This window comes from Oncorhynchus gorbuscha, linkage group LG11, assembly GCF_021184085.1.
Source record: "Oncorhynchus gorbuscha isolate QuinsamMale2020 ecotype Even-year linkage group LG11, OgorEven_v1.0, whole genome shotgun sequence".
NCBI classification, from domain to species: Eukaryota; Metazoa; Chordata; class Actinopteri; order Salmoniformes; family Salmonidae; genus Oncorhynchus; species Oncorhynchus gorbuscha.
Genome location: NC_060183.1, coordinates 24,331,991 through 24,338,918, shown reverse-complemented (window position 1 = coordinate 24,338,918; position 6,928 = coordinate 24,331,991).

Below are 6,928 nucleotides of genomic sequence, written 5' to 3'. Positions count from 1 at the left end.
AGGCGTCTGACCAATCACAACGAAAACATTCGCCAATAGCATTATGGGATTTATAGTGTAATACTTTTAAAAAATTATAACTGCGTTACTATCTTGTACGACAAAATGTTGAAAGTGCTATGGAGAGAAATAGTAATTACGTATTTTTGTAGGCACTAACTCCACAATGGTCAGTTGGACAAAGCTTATGGGGAATTTAATGGCGTTTTGTAGGATACACCCCCGAAATTAAGGTCTGTGGTCAACACAGGCTTAGGAGATCTTATACATTTTGTTCTATGACATAATCTTCATCAGCTAGAGAGGAAGAGGGAAGAGCGAGGCCCAATTCAGCTGAGATGCATCCACCAATCCAAATAAAGGATAGGCAGGAACTAGACAGCTCTTGTGGACAATGACTCCAATTATTAGGGCCAAAAACGAAGCTTAAGAACCATAAGTATAAAAATAGCACATATAGAACAGATCTACTTCTTCTTAGACTTGCTTTCAATGAGAATGACAGATTTATAACTCACATGTGCCCAAAATATCCATATTGCAGCTTTAACCACAGAATTAGTCATTAGAATACTTAATAGGATCTCTATGATGTTAACATTCTAATTCAGCAAATTAAGAAGAACTAGGCTTACTTGGTATTAAATCAAAGTCTTTGGACTAGGTGTCCCAACTGACGAATACCCCTGCAGAATCCTGAAGTGCGGTGTGACATTTTGATATTCCCACTCTTGTGATGGGTTATAAACCCGTGTCTGTACATGTTTTCCAACTGTTCATTTTTTATATCGATGTCAGTTTTTTGTGCTTTTTAAGAACAACCATCAAGTAAGTCTTTGTGAAAGTGTAGCACTAGCTCTACAGCTGCACCATTGAGAGCATCTTGACTGGCTGCATCACCGCTCGGTACGGCAACTGCAAGGCACCCGACCACAAGGTGCTACACAGGGTGGTGAGTACGGCCCAGTACATCACTGGGGCCAAGCTCCCTGCCATCCAGAACCTCTATACCAGGAGGTGTCAGAGGAAGGCCCAAACTATTGTCAAAGGTTCCAGCAACCCAAGCCATAGAATTTTCTCTCTGCTACCGCACGGCAAGCGGTAACAGAGCACCAGGTCTGGAACCAACAGAACAGCTTCTACCCCCAAGCCATAAGACCGCTAAACAAGACTGCTAAATAAATGATCAAATGGCTACCCAGAATACCTGTATTGACCATTTTTTTACATTAACTCTCTTGCATTGACTCTATGCACACACACTGGACTCCACCTACACACTCACACATACTTACACTGACACAACAACACATACATACACACCGCTGGAGGCTGCTGAAGGGAGGACGGTTCATAATAATTGCTGCAACGGAGGAAATGGAATGGCATCAAACACATGGAAACGATGTGGTTAATGTATTTGATACCATTCCACCTATTCCTGTCATGCAGGTGAAAGAGGACCCAAAAGCGACTTGGCGAAAACAGAGTCTTTAATCCAGTAAAGTAAATACAAACAAAAAAACACAACTTTCACTCGAAATGACGAGGACAAACTGGAGACTCGATCTTGAACAGCAGGTGAACAGCAGGTTGCCTCGGGAAGGCACTTGAACCAGACAGACTCAGACACCTGCTCACCACGCAGCATCTGAGGAAAACACGACACGACAGGGCGATACACAAACACAGCACGGTGAATTCTAGACAAGGAACCGACAGGACAGGAACGGAACACAAAGGAAGAAATAGGGACTCTAATCAGGGGAAAGGATCGGGAACAGGTGTGGGAAGACTAAATGATTGATTAGGGGAATAGGAACAGCTGGGAGCAGGAACGGAACGATAGAGAGAAGAGAGAGCGAGAGAGTGAGAGAGGGAGGGGGAGAGAGAGGGATAGAAAGAGGGAAAGAACCTAATAAGACCAGCAGAGGGAAACGAATAGAATGGGAAGCACAGGGACAAGACAAGATAATAAATGACAAAACATGACAGTACCCCCCACTCACCGAGCGCCTCCTGGCGCACTCGAGGAGGAATCCTGGCGGCAACGGAGGAAATCATCAATGAGTGAACGGTCCAGCACGTCCCGAGACGGAACCCAACTCCTCTCCTCAGGACCGTAACCCTCCCAATCCACTAAGTATTGGTGACCCCGTCCCCGAGAACGCATGTCCATGATCTTATGTACCTTGTAAATAGGTGCGCTCTCGACAAGGACGGGAGGGGGGAGGGAAGACGAACGGGGGTGCGAAGAAAGGGCTTGACACAGGAGACATGGAAGACAGGATGGACGCGACGAAGATGTCGCGGAAGAAGCAGTCGCACAGCGACAGGATTGACGACCTGGGAGACACGGAACGGACCAATGAACCGCGGAGTCAACTTACGAGAAGCTGTCGTAAGAGGAAGGTTGCGAGTGGAAAGCCACACTCTCTGGCCGCAACAATACCTTGGACTCTTAATCCTGCGTTTATTGGCGGCTCTCACAGTCTGTGCCCTGTAACGGCAAAGTGCAGACCTCACCCTCCTCCAGGTGCGCTCACAACGTTGGACAAACGCTTGAGCGGAGGGAACGCTGGACTCGGCAAGCTGGGATGAGAACAGAGGAGGCTGGTAACCCAGACTACTCTGAAACGGAGATAACCCGGTAGCAGACGAAGGAAGCGAATTGTGAGCGTATTCTGCCCAGGGGAGCTGTTCTGCCCAAGACGCAGGGTTTCTGAAAGAAAGGCTGCGTAGTATGCGACCAATCGTCTGATTGGCCCTCTCTGCTTGACCGTTAGACTGGGGATGAAACCCGGAAGAGAGACTGACGGACGCACCAATCAAACGACAGAACTCCCTCCAAAACTGTGACGTGAATTGCGGGCCTCTGTCTGAAACGGCGTCTAACGGGAGGCCATGAATTCTGAATACATTCTCGATAATGATTTGTGCCGTCTCCTTAGCGGAAGGAAGTTTAGCGAGGGGAATGAAATGTGCCGCCTTAGAGAACCTATCGACAACCGTAAGAATCACAGTCTTCCCCGCAGACAAAGGCAGACCGGTAATGAAGTCTAGGGCGATGTGAGACCATGGTCGAGAAGGAATGGGGAGCGGTCTGAGACGACCGGCAGGAGGAGAGTTACCCGACTTAGTCTGCGCGCAGTCCGAACAAGCAGCCACGAAACGGCGCGTGTCACGCTCCTGAGTCGGCCACCAAAAGCGCTGGCGAATAGACGCAAGAGTGCCTCGAACACCGGGATGACCAGCTAACTTGGCAGAGTGAGCCCACTGAAGAACAGCCAGACGAGTGGAAACAGGAACGAAAAGGAGGTTACTAGGACAAGCGCGCGGCGACGCAGTGTGCGTGAGGCTCGTCAAGCTCTGAGCCAGAGGAGGGAGATGGTTGCGATGCGGAGCAGGGAAACACCGTTGATGCGAGCTCTCTTCCACGAGCCCGGTGACGAAGATCTACCCGTCGTTCTATGCGGATGGCGAGAGCAATCAAAGAGTCCACATCTGAAGGAACCTCCCGGGAGAGAATCTCATCCTTAACCACTGCGTGGAGTCCCTCCAGAAAACGAGCGAGCAGCGCCGGCTCGTTCCACTCACTAGAGGCAGAAAGAGTGCGAAACTCAATAGAATAATCCGTTATGGACCGTTCACCTTGGCATAAGGAAGCCAGGGCCCTAGAAGCCTCCCTACCAAAAACTGAACGGTCAAAAACCCGAATCATCTCCTCTTTAAAGTTCTGGAACCTGTTAGAGCAATCAGCCCTTGCCTCCCAGATAGCTGTGCCCCATTCTCGAGCCCGGCCAGTAAGGAGTGAAATGACGTAAGCAACCCGAGCTCTCTCTCTAGAGTATGTGTTGGGTTGGAGAGAGAACACAATCTCACACTGCGTGAGAAAGGAGCGGCACTCAGTGGGCTGCCCGGAGTAGCAAGGTGGGTTATTAACCCTAGGTTCTGGAGGCTCGGCAGGCCAGGAAGTTACAGGTGGCACGAGACGTAGACTCTGGAACTGTCCAGAGAGGTCGGAAACCTGAGCGGCCAGGTTCTCCACGGCATGGCGAGCAGCAGACAATTCCTGCTCGTGTCTGCCGAGCATGGCTCCTTGGATCTCGACGGCAGTGTAACGAGCGTCTGAAGTCGCTGGGTCCATTCCTTGGTCGGTTCCTTCTGTCATGCAGGTGAAAGAGGACCCAAAAGCGACTTGGCGAAAACAGAGTCTTTAATCCAGTAAAGTAAATACAAACAAAAAAACACAACTTTCACTCGAAATGACGAGGACAAACTGGAGACTCGATCTTGAACAGCAGGTGAACAGCAGGTTGCCTCGGGAAGGCACTTGAACCAGACAGACTCAGACACCTGCTCACCACGCAGCATCTGAGGAAAACACGACACGACAGGGCGATACACAAACACAGCACGGTGAATTCTAGACAAGGAACCGACAGGACAGGAACGGAACACAAAGGAAGAAATAGGGACTCTAATCAGGGGAAAGGATCGGGAACAGGTGTGGGAAGACTAAATGATTGATTAGGGGAATAGGAACAGCTGGGAGCAGGAACGGAACGATAGAGAGAAGAGAGAGCGAGAGAGTGAGAGAGGGAGGGGGAGAGAGAGGGATAGAAAGAGGGAAAGAACCTAATAAGACCAGCAGAGGGAAACGAATAGAATGGGAAGCACAGGGACAAGACAAGATAATAAATGACAAAACATGACAATTCCATTCGAGCCATTACCACGAGCCCGTTTTCCACCAATTAAGGTACCACCAACCTCCTGTGATAAACACACACACTACATATGCCCACACACATATAACACGCACAAATGCATACTGACGCCACACAAACACTCACACTCATACACACACACACACTTTTCATACTCACCACACACTGCTGCTGCTGTTTATTATCGTTCCTGTCCCCTAGTCACTTTAGCACTATTATATGTACATAACTAACTCAATTACCTCCTGCCCCTGCACATCAACTCGGTACTCGTACTCCCTGTATATAAAGGCATGTTATTTTTTACTTGTTATTGTTTTTCGTTATTCACTGTCTATTTATTCCTCATGTCACTATTTATATTTTTTATCTTTAGCTCTGCATTGTTTGAAAAGGATCCGTAAGTAAGAAATTCACTGTTAGTCTACACCTGCTGTTTACGAAGCATGTGCCAAATAACATTTGATTTGAATAGGTGGTTATTGTACTAACCTCTACTGTAGGTGATACACTTTCTCTGGTAAGTGCCTTTAAAAAAAACTTTAACAGTCACACCCACACAGGGCTTTGGTCCAGTGCAAACAAAATACATTTTTGGCTTTTATTATTCTTTCCTTATTATGGCTCTAACACCATTATTATGACCTCTCTCTCTCTCTCTCTCTCTCTCTCTCTCTCTCTCTCTCTCTCTCTCTCTCTCTCTCTCTCTCTCTCTCTCTCTCGCTCTCGCTCTCACTCTCTCTCTCTCTCTGGTACAGGGTGACCCCCTGTCTGCATTGTACATTAGGACATGTCTTATTGATGTTCTCTAAAGAGATGCTGATGATCCCAGACACGTCCTCTCAAGCTGACCCAACATCAGTGGAGTAAACAAGTCTCCTATGCTGTCAGAACAGCTCAGTGTCTGAGCCACATTTATAACCAGGGGCGCAACTTTCACCGGGGACAGGGGGGAAATGTCCCCCCCACATTATGAAATTGCATTTTCGTCTCCCCCAGTTTTATCATTGGAATGTGATAACAAAACGAGGCAACGGTGTGTTTTAGGACCATGCGGACACCCCAGAGCAGTCGAATAGGCTGTTTGGAGTGTTTATCCGACTGGATAAAAATATATATTTAAAAAATGATGTCCCCCACCACTTCTAAAACCAAAGTTGCACCCCTGTTTATAACACACATCTAAGCTCTCCATATCTAGACCACCCTCCCCTTGAACACTCTCCTCTTGTTATATAACACTGGGACATTACAAACAATGTATGGTGTAAGGATGGATATCCACAGACCTTCTTGCACTGGCAATAGGAAATAGAGAGAGACAATAAAGGTTAGAAAGATTAAATTTCATGATGACATTTTTTGCCAAGCTTTGATTTATTTTCAGAGGAATTAGAGAACAAATGTAAGCATGACAGGCAACTGATGTTATTATATCCTTTTAGAAAGAAAAACAGTGCAGTGAAACAGTCCACTGTTTTATAGTTCACTTTGGGGAACAAGAAAACAAGTTTGAGAACAGGGAGAAAGGAGGCCACCCCTGTAAATGAGAGGAAGAGGTGACACACAAAAGTGAAAACTAGGACAAGAGCAATGAAGGTCTGGTGTCTGAAAAAAGAGGAGAGAGAGAGATGGAGGAAGGAAGGAAGGATACAGAGCAACTTCTCTGGAGAGAGAAAGAGTGTGTGAGAGAGAGGGAGAGAGGGGAGAGCAGACAAGTAGTGTTGCTCTATTTGTTCACGGCTCAAGCCCCCCTGGACTTACTTGACCCACACCGCTCCCTTTTGTCAGTCCACAGTACTTGACCTTCAACATGATTTATGACAGCCTAGTTCTCACTCTCTGCCTCACTGCTTCTTGCCCAATTCCCAAAGAGTGTGAGAAGTCTTGAACCTCTCAAAAGGTGAGATCATCGAACTGATGATACTTTATCAAATAACTGTCTTTTTAATACATGTTACTTGAACAGGAAAAGACTGAAATAGAATACTCTGAGGTCACTGATATTGTTTCAAGCCATAGTTAGAGGCAGACATACTCTCAGTACTGACATACACTCACCGAACAGTTTTATTAGGTACGTTGTGCATTCCGAGATGCCATTCTGCACACCACTGTTGTACTGCGCCGTTATTTGTCTGTTTGTGGCCCGCCAGTTAGCTTGCACGATTCTTTCCAATTCTCCTTAGACCTATGAC